We start from the raw sequence: 19,263 nt of genomic DNA on the forward strand, positions 1-19,263 counted from the left end.
GAAGACTTTAATTTTATTCGAGTGATGCGTAATCGTATCAGACAGCGGGATCCAGCTTATCTCGGAGAATCCGAAAACTAGACGCGAGATTCTTGTTGCCGGCGTGGAATAAGCGCGTGAATTTCTGTAGATAGGCTAGGAGTAAGTACTTGACACGTTCCTGGCCACGGCCTCGCTCGGTTTCCAAGCATCGATCAGCAATTAGTAAACGAGTTTGCTCCGCCTCTTGATACCACCGCGGGAGAACTCGAAGAATTCGCCATTAGCCGTTACGATGGACTCTCAGAATGTAAATCGGCCGTGTCGAGCCTTTGTTCGAGCACCTTTGCCGCCCCTTTGTCACATTGCGAAAAATTCTGTCAGATTCTATCGATAAATTACACCTTCCTACTTTGTTATATATTTTTTCAAAGAGGAAAAAACACGGGAGAAAATTGTTCCTTTCTCGCAATTGTTCAGGTGTATTTCCGTGAGAATTAACCGGAGTAGAATTGTTGGACAGGTTTTTTTGGGATAGAATGCAGAAGAGTGGGCACTTGTCTCTCATCTGGAAAGAGTAGCAGGGTCAGCAGCTTGAAAGTATATCGGCACGAAAGGGTGCATTTTGATCGCGAATTCCGCCACCGTCGCGAAACCGATATTTAACCAACCACTCTGCATACGGACGATCGTCTCTGACCCGTTCACGATTGCTTCTTTCAGGTGCTATATTCACTCATGACCAAAAGGATAGCAGTACAGAGCTGGCCTTCAAGTATGCCGTGTACAAGATCAACAAGGACAGGCTCATCCTGCCAAAAACGACGCTGGAGTACGATATACAATACGTGCCAAAAGATGACTCCTTCCACGCGTCAAAGAAGGGTGAGTGATCGATCGATTTAATGTTTTACATTTGTACAGGGTGTTCCTAACTGGATTGGATGAATTTTCAACGATTCGATTGCTTCTTGAATTTTCTTGCCTATTACAAGAACACCTTGTACAGCTCGTAGCATAAATTTTTACCTACCAAAATTTAATATCAACCCAAGTATCGATCCCCTCACCCTCTGGCATCTTCGTTGCTTTGTGTCGCGATGTTCTTCAAGGCGGTGAACACGAGAAAGCCGAGGAAGTGAGTAAGGAAAGGTATCGAAGGCACGAAAATTGTCTCGTAGACTGTGCTTTGAAGAAAATTCATCAGCACCTTGTATAAGCTGGTCAGGGATAATAGAGTTGGTTGCAGCGGCGTTATTAAAGCATACACATTATCCTCCTTTCTGTCTACTGTCAAATATCGACCACTAGTCTAATCTAGTTCACGATATTACGAAATAATATTTCAGAGCAGAGTAATTCCTTTCTTCGTACAGTCCACTTCGTCAGATCTGCTCAAAGTGAAATGAAATACTCGGAAAAATTTCGTGGTATTTTTAAGAAAATTGGGAGATACAGAGGTACAGCGTGTCACCTGAATTTCATTTATTTACACTGCAATTTCGCGCGTGTGTATGTGTTGTGTAGGTTACTTTACGACGTCGTTAGGTCTACATCACCGGAGTCTTCTCAAGTGAGAAAATGCGAGCTGCACGCTCTCCTCTCTCCGTGACAAATAGAGCTTCGCTACCAAAAAGAGGATTCCGCTAAGTAGAAAAGAAAAATTAGCGTTCTCTTATGAAACTTAGACTTGGTTTTAAAATACTTCTCGTTTCCGATTTAATCGACGCTCAGTTGAAAAGAAAATCCCCTGTTCTATCACGGGGATGAATCCCTTGGAAATCCACGCTGAAATTCAGTATTTACGGAGTAATCCGTCAGCTGCTACCGTTTTCATCGCGTGCTACGTGTCCCTCGCGTAAACGCAGTCTCCGTAGAAAATCAGATCAATGGATTTACTCTTTTTCTTTCCGCGCAGATCGTCCGGCACGCGAGATAGACGAACGATCGAGTTTCGGATCGATGGTACCGACGTGCTCGGTCCACTTCCAACTCCATCAGACACTCAATCCTCTAGCAGAATCCTCTGATTTCCCTTCTTCTTATAAAAAGAACACACGGTCGTCACTTTCTCGCAATTTACTCTCTGGAAAAAAAAAGAAGCACGATGTTGAAAAGGTGAAATACGAGGTGAATGATAATCGATAGAATGGTACGTGTCACACGTAAGGAATAAATCTGTATGTTTGTGGCGAGGTACCGTTTGGCCCAGACCCACCAGGGTTAAAAATCGTCGACGAGGCAGTTTCAGGCCTCTTTAGTCAGCCGAAAGGTCTAACATACGATTATCCGTGGCTACAAGCCAGAAAACGCTTGTTCGATTTTGCTCACATACCTTTTCGAACTCGACCGTCACTTTTCTTCTCCAAACGTCGATTCTTACCTGGACATTGTACCCTGTGTAACGTAAATTCAAATTAAATGTCTAACTTGATTAATTTTACGCGCGATGCTACTAAGCGGTTTATTCGAAAATTATGTTACACGTATAGTTGGGGCTACGATATAGCGAGGTCGTAAATTAAACTCTCAAGAATCGGCATCGATTGATGTTGCGGCACTCAAGGCCGTGTGTTGCAGTCTGTTTGAGGGTTCCAACAATAAACGAATGGTAGCATATGATTTGGTACTTCAAGTAGAAAATGGTATTTCATTTACAAATGGAAAATATGTTAATATTAAGCTACACAATCTTTTTGCACTTTCTATCTGTATATAACACGAGTAGATAAACTAAGATGCTAAAGACATCAATAAGACCTTTACCTGTAACCGTACTTCCAAAAGCGGCTTCCCCCAGAGGGAGAAACCCTAATTTGTCCTAGCTGCATGCATATTAGAATCAGTTGACTTTGGCTGGATACAAGAATTCTTCGTACGGTCCTGACAATGGTTTCAAGTACTTATCTGCTCGTATCTCTGTCAATTTTCGGGTCCCGGAAGCTAAAACATGTTTACTTTGACGTCTGACCGATTTTACGACCTCGCTATATCGTGGCCCCGACTATAGGTCTTTCCAAAGCTAAGCACGAACTGTCCTCAAGACAGAAGGCAAACGTCTCTTATGGCATTTGGGCCTGGTCCCTGTCATTTGCCACGCCATAAACTGTCCCAAATGCCCACACAAGCTTCATCTATCTCACATAAATTCCAGTAAATTTCTGTAGGAGGTTAATGACCGGAGCGGGCCGATCGGTCGAGCTTGTTTTTGTTAGAAACTGCGATACGAACAGGCCAAACAGGGGCCACAGCCTTCCGACGTTCGTTGTTATTAAACAAGAGCGAGTGTGTTTGTGCGACCTAGAGAGCGCATGATAGTGAGAGAGAGAGCGGAGACTTTATAAATAGGGAAAAGAACAGCGAGAGTGATCCTTTTTCCTGCGAAGCGATAAAGCGTTATCAGTTTTGTTTATCTTAATTATATTTTACCAATTTCTAATTGCCTTTTGCATTCCGTCTCCTACATTCTCCCATATCTCTTCTCTTACTAAAAATAAAAATCGTCTTCGACGTAGCCACGAAACAAGCACAATCTCGGTGTCCCAAATACCACCGAGATTAAGCCTGACTCGCCTAAAAAATCTGGCGGATAGGAAACGACGTCGTATTCGAAGTTATTGTCCAAGGGATTCCCCGACAGTCGATCCTCCTCCATTCACTCTTCCAGAGTGTTTCCGTTTACGAGGCGTTCTCTATCGCGACCGAGCCGCCCTTTTCCAACGACGTCGAAGAGAGCTGCCGCTCGAGTCTCGTCTCGAGATACCGTGGAACCACAGGCGGAAGAGACTGTGTCGAGAACACGCGAACACAACGCGCGAGTCCGTTGTTGGTTGGCCATCGACAACGACGACACACGGGCTAGAATGCATGCAAATGCACGCGGGCTCGTGACCGAGATGAAGCTTGCAGGACCGTTTGTTTCGCATAAAGCGTTATCTGCGCCCGGCCGTGGGGCGTTTTTACGTTTTTACGGTTATATGCATACGTGCCGGATAAAACGCCGGTCGGTTATCGGACCTTCTGCCGATATACGCGTAACACGGATTCAGCCGGTCGATTCCGACGCCCCGGCTGAAGGTATTAGGAAGTCGCGGAGGGTTGTTTCCTCTTGCGCGAGGAATTTCCACCGATACCATTCGCTTTAACAGGAGGTATTGGAAACGTGGAAATTATCGTACGTGAACGGAGTCGATTAAGTTATTCGAACGAATGTGGAAAATTGTTGGGTAAGGTGTGGCAAGTTTATTTTTAACGTCTTTATTGTGGCGAGATTAAATGGTACGAGTGTAGGTTGGCTCAGCTTAGTGATATTACGTGTAACCTACATTTTGTAGTAGGTTAGTAAGCTTTCAGAGAGATGGAGACGAGTATGAGAGAAGAATGAATTAAAATATATGTAAAACAAATTTTGCATGAATAATTTGTCATTCGGAATATTTTTTATTCTGTCTCATTTTGAGCACCCTTATTCCGAATGGAATATTTTTTAAAATAACTTAAAGAAATTATATCTTGATTAATATTAAACACTGAATATTTAAAAATACAAAAATTCCGAATTCTACTCGAATTTTCGTCCCCATCGATGCGTCTTCAGCCAGTTAAACGTGTAGTAAATTCGTCCATAGTAGATACGTCGTTAAATCTGAGGTGTGCGAGTGGATTTTGAAAGACGCAACGACGAGTCTACCAAGATTCAGAAGTCGATGTTCCATGCTGGATGGATCGAGCATAAGAAGAAAGCGAGACTCTGTACAACGTCACGTCTTGTCACGTGTTCGAGAGCACCTCTTGAGGTCTCTGTTCTCGATGCCTTGCACGAATAGAGGTGCTCCACGGTTACTTCTCGATCTTCGATCTTCCGCACGGAGCTTTCTCGCCCGTGAACGTGTGTATCCTTCGGTTCTCCTGAAAGAAACTCGACCGTGAGCCATTTCAGGCTGCTCCACACACCACCGCCCCTTTTTTCTAAAATTATTATTCACAGAAATGGAGAAAACGGAACGCGAAATATAATTTGGATAAATGGAGGAAAATGTTGTTTTCTCTATTTATAAGGTCTCTCTCACTCTCACGCACTCTCTAGGTCGCACAAACACACTCGCTCTTGTTTAATAACAACGAACGTCGGAAGACCGTGTCTCCCATTTCGCAGGGTTTTAAACAAAAACAAGATCGGCCCGCTCCGGTCATTAACTTCCTACCGAAATGGAACGTCTCGTTTCTTCTTATTTTTTCTTTCACCTGAAAATTCCGCGACACGTGTTCGTCGAATTTTACCCATGTTCCGCTTCCTTGTGAAGAATATTCGATCCGGCGAGCGTGTGAATGTCTCAGTGGGGAAAGGTAGCAACAGCCGCGCCACCGCGAAATCTGCGAATAATGGAGCCTACGGCTAGTCTGAAAGGTTTGAAGCAGAGATTAAGCCGAGCGTATCTCGCGATCGTATTTCAGAGCCGGGTCAACGACGTTCGTGCAGCCGCTGCTCTTTTCGCGATTTAAGCTTCCCCACGGGTAGCATCTGCGCCCCTATCGCTTCCAAATCGTTCCTCCTCCGAAGCCATTTCGTTCTGTAATTCTGGATATACCGGTCAGCCGAAAATCAACGCCGTTTTATCATTCGTTTCAGTCCTGCGCTCTTGTCTGCGATAATTTCGATGAAAAGAAACCTCTACGGCTAAAGTGTATCGCTTCTTTGCTCGTCTCTCTTAGCTGCACGCTTTGCAATACAGAGTGCATTCTGTCGCAGCGTTGTTTCAAAGCACGATAAACGTTGAATTGAAAGGTGTGCTTAAGACATGTGAATAATACAGTAGGAAGAAGAGGAGAGAGCGATTGTGTGCGTTAACGAGGATCCACCGTCTCTCTTTCAATTCTGTTTGTCAACGATTTTGTGTTTCTCTCTCCCTCGAGTTATTCCGCGCTCGTATAATTCGATCCTTTGGAAGGAAGAGGGACGCGAACGCAAGAAAGGAAGCTTTTCATTTTCTCGCGTTATACGAAGCGTTGTCGTTTTATCGAAACACCACCGTGCAGCATCCGAAACAAGGAGGCAACTATTGTATCGCTTCCTTTCCGCGCCGTTCTGTTACCCGTGTCCGCGAACTTGACGTCGTCAATTTTCGTCAAATTTCCACCTTTCGGTGCACGTATAATTTAACCCTTATGTCAATAACCACAATTGTCGTCTACTTTATCGTCCAATTTTAGTAGTTTTCTGATAAGAAAATTGGAAACTTGAGGCAAACACGGATAGGAAATGTGCGAAATAACAACGATCTGGCCGGATATTTCAATCTTTTACCTTTTACCAACATTTTAAGCGAGAATTATGCAAAAGGGTACTCGGTTATTGACATAAGGGTTAATGTATTCGAAAGAGTTTTCACAGAATTTTTGCCGTGTCGAATCTGGACAGAAATGAAATTTAAGAATCAGATTCCTTTGAAAGTTTGTCCATTCGACGTCGAAATTTATTCGACGAATTCCGATACAAATTCGCAACTTGGACGGATAAGGGAGCCGTTATCAAAAATGTACTTCCTGCTGCAATAGCCGACAACGTGCCGCGCTTTGTCGACGCTTCTTCGAGTTTCTTTCCCCGCTGTCTGTGTGTCCCTGGCCAGGTACGCCTTTCTCGTCGGTCGATTTCACTGGACATGCAGAAAGGAGGAAATTGGGGGGTGAGAAATGGATGAAAGGAGCAAAGTTGCAGAGTAGGTACGAGAGCAACGTGGAGAGAAAGGAAACAGACATCTTCGCTTTTCTGTAAGTTCAACGACGTGTCTGCTGCGAGAAGATTCGAGCGAAGTAAATTCTACGTTCCGGTCTTTTTCTCCGGGAGAAAAATATTTTTTTTCCCGTGACTAATTTCAGTTTGCAAGATGCACGATGAATTTCCGCGAGGGGATTCGAGCGGGTAATTTTATCGCGATCTTTTCCTAGAATGAAACATTTTTTTTTTTTTATTTCAGTTTGCAGGATTCGCGATAAATTTGTCTTAAATTCTAGTAACAGATCCACTCCCCTTTGAGACGAGATACAGATTGCAGTCTTCGAATACAAAGAGATATCTCAAAAGCGTTGCTTCCGAGGAACGTTAAGTATTAAGAAAAGATTATCGTGGAGCATTACATTTGCTATCAAGGCGAACTCTGCGAAGCTACTCCTGAATTGCAGCTTAATATTTCGTTAAAATCCTCGCTGTTACATTACTTTAAAAAGAAACTTTGTTCAAAAAATATATCTAAATCCTCCAGAATTTCTGTATTTCTAAATTTCCCACATCCATCATTTCTCCTGGCAAAAATCCATTAAAAAGGAAGAAAAACCGCATCCATCACTCGGTCGAAAAAACCATCACTGTCGTGAATTCCCGAAATTTCCCTCCCCTAAATATTTCACGCTCGAAGCAAAGCTTCGGGAAACAAAATTCGTCGCAGAGTCCGCGAAACCATTATCGCAGCGGATTCGAAGACTTATCGTCGATTGGCAATTAAAGTGTCGGCGCCATTGGTCTGTGTCGCGTGTCGCTCGATTTTTCGAGCGGCGCCGGGCTAATCGAACGTGCTCCGATATGTACGTGGACGTTGATAAAGTACCGTGGAAAAGACGATTCGACCGTGTGTACTCCCGCTCCTCAGACGGCGCGATATTGATTTCACGACGGCGGACCGAGAGATTTAACGCACAATTACTCTGATTGAACGAGGTTGACTAGCGGGACGGAGGGCCGGTTCGGTGAATTGGCGACATCAAAGGACAAACCGGCACTCGCCACCTCGTTAAGGGACTTGAAAGGAGAGCCAACAAGAGCTGGACACGTCCGCGAAAAGGATACACGTTCCCAACGGTGCACAGCTAGACCTGAGACTTTGTTATCTCCTTCCCAGTGTACTTCGTCTCGAACTGAACGTTCCGTACTCTATCGACCACCAGGTATCTCGGTGTACCTTGGCTTGGATAAATAGTAGAATTGTCAATGTTATTCGAAGTGCAGGTTCGGGCAATTAGGCTTTGGATAACGCGTCTAATTGGTGTGAATGGAGGTTAATATTTGTGGAGGAACGTGGGAATGGAAACTGAATTTGTAAGCGTAACGTTAATATCAGTTTCACCTGTAGCGAGGGTATTTCAAATGGGTGATTGAAATAAACGTTTCCTTTTGCATATTGAATTTACTTCTATTAACACCACTGGAAAAGAACGTCCTTCCTATTCGAACAGCTGTTAGGAACTGTCTCTGGACACCCAAAAAGGCAAAGCTAAATCCGCTTATACCTACGAACTGTTTATACTGGGTGGCCCAAACGAGACTGAAGAATGGAAAATTGAAATAACTTGTTTTTGCTTTTTCTTTTCCGTATGTTATATGCACTATTGTATTGCAGTGTGGAGTGTCTTGACTCTAAGGCGAACTCGAAACACATCTAGTAGTCCTCCTAGTGTCTTCGTTTAGAAAAAAACGTTGAGACATTTTTGTTCTCAGGCGATATATTTTGTGTAGTGTCCTTAGGAATAATCCAACAGAGGGAAATTAACGGGTTATCTTTAGAAACTTCTTCCAATCAAATTTTCGAGGAGGATGTTCGAAAAATTTTACCAGCATCGTTAGCATTCGACGATACACAGCTCCTTACGGAGCGAAGAAAAATAAGTAACTGCATCGCGCACGCGTTAAATTACCCGCGGCAGGATATCAGCGTGGAATGACCGGCGCGACAAAGAAGTTTGCCAATTTCAAAGTTAGGCGATACCTAGCCCGCGAGTATCAGCGGCAGAGAGACGATTTTACTTGCAAATGAAAAATGTTTCTGTTATGATCCCGGCCCGGCGTTATGCATAATCTCTATCAAGAAAGCTTAACAACGCGCTCGAGAGCTCGACGAAGCTCTCCAGTCTCCATTAGCGTTTTCCACATTTCCCCCCATATCTTCGTTGTCTCGATTTCACGTTGTCCACTGTCTAACAAAGAAACGCGGACAATTAAACCGGAACGAGCCCGAACGGTCCGATGATCGACGTTTAACGTTCGAAATTTTAACGAGCTTCTCCCTTTTGTCGGGTACTTGCACGAGATTTAACGCGTGAAGGAACGACTAACCGCGATGGAAATTTATGGCAATTACATCGGAGGCTCTTGTGTACGCCGGGAATATTTTACGGCCAATTTCCTCGAGACACGTCGATGTCCTAGATTCTCGGTTACCTTTCGAACGATTTTACGGCTCCGAAAGGGGAAGACTCGCGGGAATTTTACCAGGGGAATGGAAAAAGTGGGGAGAAGGAACGGTGGAGTTTATAATTGTGCCAGGTTTATTGAAACACTCGAGGATTAATGGGAGGCACGGGAGTACATATTCATGCGTTTCTTTGGTCGCTTTTGTTTGGCAAACATCTGGGAAATACTTCTGCCCGCCACGATCACTCGAGTCTTTTGTGTCCTAAGAGGATTTCTTGGCAACGAATCACCTTGCCCACTTTACGAGCCCGGGAATAATTACGGGCTCGTGTCTGTCGCGTTCTCAGGGACGATTTAACCCGTTTGCCCGAAATATATCGGGCCCAAACGAGAGGTAGCGGAGTAATAATTTTGAGAATACTCGGAGAACTTAGGACTCGTTAGAAGAGTTGGGAAACTACTCGTCCGTGTTGGTCGGAAATTCAATCTAATTGAATAACGAGTTAACTCGTTAAATACTCAAGAATAATAGAAATTTTACCGTCGTAAACGAACTAACTATTTTGCCATAAACAGTCACTCACTAGTCCATCTCTATAATCCTTCTATTTTTTATTTTCCCAGCATCGCTCTGGTTTGCAAACGTTTCGAACTTTCAATTTTCTCCTTCCACAAATTTTTTCCAATATCCAATAATCCATTCCCTATTTTGACCCCTCTCAATCTGGCCAATCATCACCCATCCCGAACTATTATATTTGACGTCAAATCTGGGAAGCCGGAGAATTCTCGTAAAAATAGAGCGAATCATACAAATCAACATTTCTTTAAATCTCACGACACTAGCGCTCACGCCATTAATTTATCGCGAATACATTCGGAATTTCGTGATGACTTGAAGCGCCGACTATTGTAAAGCATACTGACCAATAATAATAACAATATTGTAGTATCGGTACCTCCATACCCAAATAGGAAATCTCGAAGGGAGCATAGAGAGGGAGTGGTTGGCGCAGCGGGCAAAGCCTCGTCTTGCTAAGCCGAAGGTCCCGGGTTCAATTCCCGTTTTGAGTCCCTCGATATTTTTCCCTAGGTTCCTAGAATATTCAAGAATTACGGAAAATTGTACTTGAAAATATTGAAAGGTTTCGACGTACGAACTCGTTATTCCTCGAAAATAGGTTTAACAAATTCCTGAAGCAAGCGTGACGAGTCTCGTATCAGCCAGCCATAAATTGGCCCTCGTCGATGGCCGCGAGTCACCTGTTACGGGCGCGAATAATATCGAACGTAGATTTATCGCTCAGATTTCGTTCGTTTCAATCAAACTGGTCGCGAGCTCTCGACGCGCCGCGAATTTTCCGCGTGGACCGCCGGGAAATTTATCGACGTCGTTGTTCACGAGGTTGAAGAACAGGTGCAACGTCCGAGAAATGCTGGAAAACTTGGGGGACCCGAGGTGTCCCCGTAGTTACCGATGAAATACGATGAAATATTTCGCGAACAGCGCGGACATTGGTCGCGAAAAACTGTTAAGATAACCGGTGGCCGACGGCCAAGCAACGTATCTGAATTTTTCCAGATAATCCTGCACGCTTTTCACACGATTCTCACCGGTTATCGAGCTCGCAACAGGCGAGTTCATCGAACCTGGTATGAATAATTGGCCGAACGATAATTCTGGAGTAAACAGAAAAACCAATCGAGAATTGTTGCTTATTCGTTTTCCTCTGTTCTTCGTCCGCGGCGATAAATCCGAATTTAACAGTGTAATCGATAAGTGATTTATTGTTAAATTTGAGTTTAACGAACGACCAATCGCTCTTAATAAAATAAACTTTCTCACTTTGAAAAAAGGCGTTTGTTTCGTTAGTCGAGGGTGTTGAAAATTGTAAAATTTGGTAATTCCGAAAGATCTCTTATCGAAGATCAGCAACACGTTAGTGTACTTCAGTAAACATTCTTGATATATAGAAAATATGTAAAAAAGAAACTGGATTTTTTGGAATATTTAGGTCCATACCCCCTTTAACACTATTAGACACTATTATAATATTTTTGCGAATGTTTTCAGTCTCCAATTTAGTACCAACCTGTCAAGTATTTCACGTACCAAAGCTTCACACGTGATACATTAAAATTCCATACCAAAATATTAATTTCAAATCGAAAGAAAAACTTTCTCGTCTGCGGTTAAGCAAGTTCAATGCCTGCAGAAAGCAGAGAACCTCTCTAATCTTTTTTCAAAAAATTTCTCACACGTTTCGATGAAGTAAAGAAACAAAAATTGCCGGACAAAAGCTGTATCTCCAGTCGTTTCTTGTTCGATGGTACGTTAAACGACGCGAAAGAACGACTCTTTCAGGCGCAGTAGAATAGGTCGAAATTGATCAGACAAGCGGTACGTAACCTTGACGCGAACAGAGAACTCTCCGAGCTTTTATCTTCCGAGATCTCGTAAATTCCTCTGGTAAAATGTGACCTTCGAGCAGATGGACTTCCCGTAGCTTTTCTCGTTGTAGATCGTCTTGTTCCACGCAACACGATAGACGGAAGGTCGACGAATCGAAAACGAAGCTCGACTGGACGCCGTCGTGCGTCGATACGAGTGACGTTCACGTGGCGTGGTTCGTTAAGGAGATTAAGTTCTGTTCCTTTTGTCGTCGACACGGTCGTTGAACGCGTGCAAGCTTTTCGACGCCGTCGGGCTCGTAAACTAATTTTGGTTTGGCTTGCTGGCTTCCACCCTGGCGCCTTCTTCTTTTTTTTCTTCCTGCTTTTCCTTCTTTCCAGACACCCTCGGAACTTTCCATTGAATTGCCAGTTCCCTACCAATGTTTCCACCGTGAAAATGATCGATGTCGTAAATACGTGGGAAAAATTGCGGGTGAACGCGAAAGTTCTGTTGGTTTATGCGTTATCTACTAACGAGCGTGCTTTAATTAACGTATTATCGTGAGCTGAAAGTTGGAATAATGTCTCGGTGACAGTTTCCTATTTATTTTGTGTCAGAAATTAGTCGCTGCATGTCGTAAGAATTAAAATTTAAAAAAAGAAATTTTTTTTTTGTTTCAAATTTAAAAAAATATTTGTCAAGCATATAAAAGGGAAGAATTTGTCAACGATAGCTTATTACAGTTTGGAGACCAATTACGATCTGAAAAGCCTTCCAGACATTTCGTTCGCTCGAAATGGTATTTAAATTGGATCGTTCGATTCCTCGCGAGTCGCGTCGGAGAATATTTTTATTACCTGAGAGCGACGGAACTTCCACATTGTTCTGATATTTGAAAAAAATATTCCGCCTCGTCTATCTTGGTGCTATTAAAAAATTCCTCGCTTCGTACCCTTTGGAAGTGTCCTGGGGAATAAATGACGCGGGCACGTGGTGCAGGTGTGTCGCACCTCTGGTCCCATGTGGTTTGCGGCGATCGTCGGTCGCGGAAACGAGAAATTGGATTTTTTTCCCTCCTGTCAAGCCGTTCCACCGAAACCATGCCCGACCAATCCTTGGTGACCGGCTAGATCGATGCTTGTGCCACTTAATTGCTGCACCCCTTGCCCACCCCCGTCACCAGTGCCACCACTGTGGCCTGCGCCTGTCGTCGATGATGTAATTACCAGCGCGACCCTTTAACGGCAAATTAACCGGAAGTTTATCCCCTGGCCCTTGGTCCTTCGGGTTAATTGGCCAGGAGTAAATTAAGGGACGGCTGACTGGATCACCTTCTTCAGAAAAATGAATCAACCGTGGGAGAACTTTGGGAGAACTGCCTCGAGAATTACCTAACAATCACAATTTTCAAATGGAATTTTAAACAATTAACGGGGCAGAAAAGATATTCTTATTTTTACTCTCTGTGGGTAATGAAAATGTTAAAAATAGTGAAAAACATTTTACGATAGAATATTCTCGAATATTCTCGGTAATTTCACTCTTTGTGTAAATGAAAATTTTAAAAACAGTAGAAAAATTCAAGGTTTCATAAACACTCTCGATACAAAATTTCCATGAAAAATATTTTCCGTATTAATGTACGAAAAATAGGTCGCGCTTAGCACGTTTTTACAGGAGCTTCGTTAAAAAACGGAGCAACGCTCTGGCGTATCAAAGTTCCAATGGCACGGGAGACGTAATAAAAATGAAATATTACCGCACAAGTTCCATCGAGCTTGTTAGATGGTCTGTAGGTACAAGTTAGCGTCATAAGCAATTGTGTTGTAACCCGTGTGGCGCCCAGCTTCCGGACGACTATTCGGTATCTATAACTTGGACCGAGAGACAGTGTACGGTGCTTCCACAGCGTGAACTTTACCAAACCTAACTTACATTGTAATCCATACGGTGGCAACATTTTCGACGACCACTTGCTACCGATAAAACGGATCATCTTTCCACTCGCTGTCTCTTCATTTGGAAAACATTCACCCTCGACGGAATTCTACTTCTACCCTGTATATTCCCCCTTTCTCCGTTACATCGAGGAAAATTTCTCGAACGGTGTGTATTCGTCAGATAACACGACACTCTCGACGTTCCATGAAATCGAACCAAACAAGAACGAACATCGGGCTGGATGATGAAACCCTCGGGTAAAAAGTCACGGTTTTAATTAAAAACTTTAATTAAACTCGTTTCCGATAGGAGTTCCCGAAGTTGTCGCCGTTCTCTAGCGAAACAGAGTAATCGCCACCGTTCATTTTGGCATACATTTTGAGAATACATCGACACTCTGCGTATTATAGGATACGTTTTTGGAAATTAACGCAATTGACGTTATGCATTGAACGCTGAAAGTAGAGGAGAGGGGAATTAATTTTTCCACGGTTGAATGTTTCGCGGATAATCCGGCGTGTTTCGTGAACAGGCCGCCCTTTTCGCGGAATAAATGGAATAAATTCTGTTCCTCGTTCACAGCCAGAGTGAGAGAGTGGGAGGAAAAATTCATTCGTTTGACGGAAAAATAGAGGTGTGAAGTGTAAAGCTCGAAGGCTGCAAGTTTCCATCGTCGAGTTCTCGCGAATAGAGCAGCAAGGCCGATTGAGCGTAACTCGTCTCGAAGCTTTTCTCGCGGATTTCTCGCGCGGAACGCCGACTAATTATGTATCCCGCTGCCTCCAGCTTTAAACGACGTTGATATTGAAGGCTTCGTTCTTTCTTCTTTTTGAAGTCGCGTATTTCCACGCGAATATCTTTCCGCGTTGTATAACTTAGTTTCACGCCCAGAGCCGAGCATACTTTACACCAAAGCTGATGAACATATACACTCTTTACACGTAGAAAAGCTTCTCCCTGTTCTCGTTTAAAATTACCGTATCGCGTCTCTACATTCTGCACAGAGCAGCCTGTCTATCGCAGACGTTGATCAAAACGAATTTTCTGTTTTCTTCTATGGAAACGAGTTACCGGTCAGCGAAATCTTCACTCCGGTTTCCTATTCCTCGATCACAAGTCCATACGTTCAATCCTGACTACTCTGAAACTTTTCTTCACCTCGCCACGCAGACTATGGAAACATCCACGCACCTTCAATTCGAGATACCAAGCGAAGTTCGTTGAACCTCTCGCTCTTGGTCGTTCCTCAGCAACGAATCCTCGAAACTTCCTCGCGATATCAGCGCGATTATCTCACAGCCACTTTCTTTTCATCCCTCCCCGTGTATTATTTATTTCCACAGAAAGTTGCTCGTTCCCTTTACAATCCCCGGCATCAATTATCTTCAGGAACAAACGATATATTTTTATTATTTCTGATCTCTGGTCCACGCCATTATCTCGCCCCGTCGTCAGACATTCCCAGTTTATCTTTATCCATTTCTCCGTCTGTCGTTTCCACTTGTTCACCGCCCCCGGGCTGCGTCGTCGGCTCAAAGCACGCTCTAATGGGACGGAGATTAAAAAATGAACGGAACAGGCCGGAAATGGAAACAGCCGCGAGCCTCGCAACTCCACTTTCTTCTCCGCTGTCGACGATTACCTGATTAGATCGCGGAATAACCCTCAAGCTGAGCAGTTCCTTTGACTCCGTTCCTCGGTCTACTTTGACGGACTTTTTTCTCCTGTTTCGAAGGTTTCTCGAGGGCTTACGGTCTGGGCTTCGCCGAAACTTGCGAGCGTTTGGAGCGAAGGGATGACTGTAGTAGGGATATGCTTTATGACAGAGGCTAGATCGCCCGTAGATGTTCCATCGGAGGAATTGAAATGTAATCGCATCGACGAGTAACGCATGAGCGACGGGGATAGGGAAGAGGCACGTGTGGAGCTGTGTATTCGTGTCAGTGGAGATTCAAGGAAAAATGGTGTTGTTTTTTAATTGAGACATTTCGTGGGTGAGTAACGTGTATTTTAAATTTTAGGAATTTAGTTTGCGTTGCGGTTTATGAGAGTGTGTAATAGTGCAGAAGATTCGTGGATAATAAAAAATCCTAGGGGAATGTATGAAATAAATCCTGGAGAAATTGATTGAAACTTATGGTAATCATAAATTTTGCAAGATTCATAATTTGGCAGGTTCTGAAAATTCTACCAGTCGTCAGGACGTGCTAAAAATTACCCTTAATAGTTGGAGAACGTGTAACCATCGAGAAAATCAGAAATAATAAAAAATCCTAATGGAATGTACGAAAAATTGATTAAAAATAAACCTAATCATAAATTCTACAAGACTCATAATTTGGCTGGTTCTCAAAATTCTACCAGTCATCAGAACATTCTAAAAGTTGCCCTTAATAGTTGAAAATCATAAAAAATCCTAATGGAATGTATGAAACAAATCCTAGAAAAATTGATTGAAAATAAACCTAATCATAAATTCTACAAGACTCATAATTTGGCTGGTTCTCAAAATTCTACCAGTCATCAGAACATTCTAAAAATTGCCCTTAATAGTTGAAAATCATAAAAAATCCTAATGGAATGTATGAAACAAATCCTAGAAAAATTGATTAAAAATAAACCTAATCATAAATTCTACAAGACTCATAATTTGGCTGGTTCTTAAAATTCTACCAGTCATCAGAACATTCTAAAAATTGCCCTTAATAATTGAAAATTATAAAAAATCCTAATGGAATGTATGAAACAAATCCTAGAAAAATTGATTAAAAATAAACCTAATCATAAATTCTACAAGACTCATAATTTGGCTGGTTCTCAAAATTCTACCAGTCATCAGAACATGCTAAAAATTGCCCTTAATAGTTGAAAATCATAAAAAATAAAAAACCCTAATGGAATGTGTGAAACAAATCCTAGAAAAATTGATTAAAAATAAACCTAATCATAAATTCTACAAGACTCATAATTTGGCTGGTTCTCAAAATTCTACCAGTCATCAGAACATGCTAAAAATTGCCCTTCATAGTTGAAAATCATAAAAAAGAAAAAATCCCAATGGAATTTATTAAACGAATCCTAGAAAAATTCATTAAAAATACACCTAATCATAAATTCTTCAGACTCGTAATTTTTCTGTTATTCAAATTTCTACCAATCATCAAAAAATGTTAAGAATTAATCGAACAAATACAGTAAACCATCGTCAAGTGTTTCAACGCACACACGACATAATTGCGTACGCAATATCTGTCTCATTGAAACACAGAATACGCAATTATATCCTTGGAGAATTTCTATTCTGTACCAAAAATCTGGTTTCTGATTGGAGAGAAAAAATGGTCCTAGTCCGGCTGGGAACTGGAGTATAATGACCGCAGCAGAGTCTGCGAGTGTGGCCCGATAATGAACCACCCAAAATCCCATTACCTCGTCTGCGGAGAATTCATTACTCGTTAGCCTCACTTCCCTGCGTTCTTTCTTCCCGTGTCCCGGATAATCGAAGGAACCGTGACTCGAGGCAACACCATAAATCCTCCTTGCGCGTTGTCCTAATTTATAGGACGTAACTGGTTGCCTCGCAACACGATTCTCCCGATAAGGTATTTCCACGAGATGACGTGTCATCAGCGAGCGAAAACGATGATAGATACCGGTTGGGTTCGTTTTATCTACAGTGGAACGTGGAGAGCTGTGTTGGAAATCAGCGGTCGGACGTTGTCATAAGTAGATAAGTCCTCCATAGTCGAACTCCTCGAATGACGCGAGAATTGGTGGAAGTTACTCGGAGATTAACGAAGATTTTACCGAGAGGATTACATCTTTCACGGATTTGTACTCTTAGCAGGCTGAATAATTCATTGGGACTTTTAGTATCCCTCTCTTAATGTCATTTCTATTTAACATCTCTTATGAATAATTTTTTCACCACAAAAGATGTCTAGTGTCCAGAAATATCTAAAATTCCCCGAGTAACTTAACCCTTTCCTTGAAATTTTTTAAAACTATGCTATTTTATTTCAATATTTATTTTATTGTATTCTCTGAACAAATTTATGGAGGCCCATAGATCTGCAAGTGACAATTATTTAACGTCGCTACTCGGTCGCCATTCGATTGCAAAGGGTTGAACCTTCACTCCTCCGCTCTGTTTTGCAATAAATATAATTTCGATTCTGTCAAAAATTGTTGGATTATTTCTAACAACACCCTATGGAAATAATCAAGTGAGGACAAAAATGTCTCCGGGTTATTTTAAACAAAGGCACTAGGACTTCCACCAGATGCATCTGGTGTCCGTCTTCGAGTCACTCACTGCACAATGCCATACCATAGCGTAAACAGTTTCTAGGTATAAGGGGACCCCAACTTTCTTTTGGGTGCCTAGAAACAGTCCTTCAGAAGATTCAATAGAGTAAAGACGTTTCCTCTGAGACCGTAAATAAATCGTATATTACAAAGTTAAAAGACTATTTCATTCCATAACCCATTTCCAATAAAAATCGCTCAGCAAAGTCTATTCTCCTCTGGAGTTAAAATAACCCGTCACTCTAATCATTCGATTGCAAATACTCCCGAAAATTCGTCGAACGTTTCCCAGGTCGTAAAGTCTCCGGTAGCATTGAATCCCGCAAGCTACCCTAATCGCTTTATCCAACACGTGTCCCCGCCTTCGGAAACAAAGCCACGTGGAAACTGCAACTCCCGGCGGGACATTTGAATCCGTGAGTTCTTGTCCCGTGTGTAATGTATTAACTTTCCGACGTTAAGGGCCGGTTGTGCGAGGTTTGAAAGGCATAGCAGTCGGTTAGGTTAGGGTCTGAACGGCACTCAGGCGGATCGTAACAGCCCTTGCAACTCTGCCAAGATAGCACCGGTGTGTTTGTTCGGTCATCTTACGCGGAGTACTTGGTCGCTTATATGCATTCGCGCAAACAGCGGACGATTTTACAAGCGTCAAGATCCGGCATGCTGGGCTCAGTCGAGTGTTAATTTGCTATTAGCCCTGGCTCTTGAATTACACGTGTTATCTTCGGCGCGCAAGACCACCGTGCTCCGTTGAGCAGTTTATTTGCTCTCCGTTCGAGACGTTTGAAATGGTACCTGCTAGGGAGCGACGAATTTATCTTGAAGAATATTCATTTTTGCTAATTACGGAGGCATTTGTGTAGACTGCAGTTCGTTAGTTTGACGGTGAAATGTAGAAACGCTATGTAATTCAATTTATTTCAATTCAACGGAGTTTATCATCCTCGCCTAATTATTTTTTTCTCCTATATTTACTCATTTTTGGTGATTATGGAGAAATTTGTGTAGACTACAGTTCGTTAGTTTGATCGTGAAATGTAGAAATGCGATGTAATTCAATTCAGCGAAATTTATCATTCTCGTCTAATTAACTTTCTCTCCCATACTTACTCTTTTACCGCATTTTAACGGATAGAAATAAACTTTCCAAGGGTAGCGTATTTTATTCCAAAGAAAATATCGCGTGTCATAAAAAAATGGCCATTTTTCGAAGGAAGTAAGAAATAATATCGCGTTATTAATTCCGTCTGTGCCCGAAACAATTTGAAACAACCATAACAGAAGTTCGCAGTGGGAAACGAGGAGAATGGCCATGCGTTGAACCTGGTGAATCATTAATTCCGCGTTAACGTCGCTCGCAATCTTAGTTAACGCCTCTCTCCCTCTTCGTCCGCGTAATGGTTTATCGAACGAACTCGCGTGGAAATTGCCGTACAGATGACCGTAGAGATTCGTAAAC

General features: G+C 42.6%; 1 protein-coding gene across 1 annotated transcript in view; it reads left to right on the forward strand.

Moving 5' to 3' along the window:
- Positions 1-789: 789 nt before the first annotated feature.
- LOC108578057 (glutamate receptor ionotropic, kainate 2-like) overlaps positions 790-19,263 on the forward strand; it is an 80,727-nt gene continuing 62,253 nt past the window's right edge. Inside the window, exon 1 of the mRNA XM_017941315.1 lies at positions 790-864. The gene's annotated coding sequence lies outside the window, so the exon portion shown is untranslated. The remainder of the gene's footprint in view (positions 865-19,263) is intronic.

Source organism: Habropoda laboriosa, unplaced genomic scaffold (genome assembly GCF_001263275.1).
Source record: "Habropoda laboriosa isolate 0110345459 unplaced genomic scaffold, ASM126327v1 scaffold5, whole genome shotgun sequence".
Lineage (NCBI taxonomy): Eukaryota > Metazoa > Arthropoda > Insecta > Hymenoptera > Apidae > Habropoda > Habropoda laboriosa.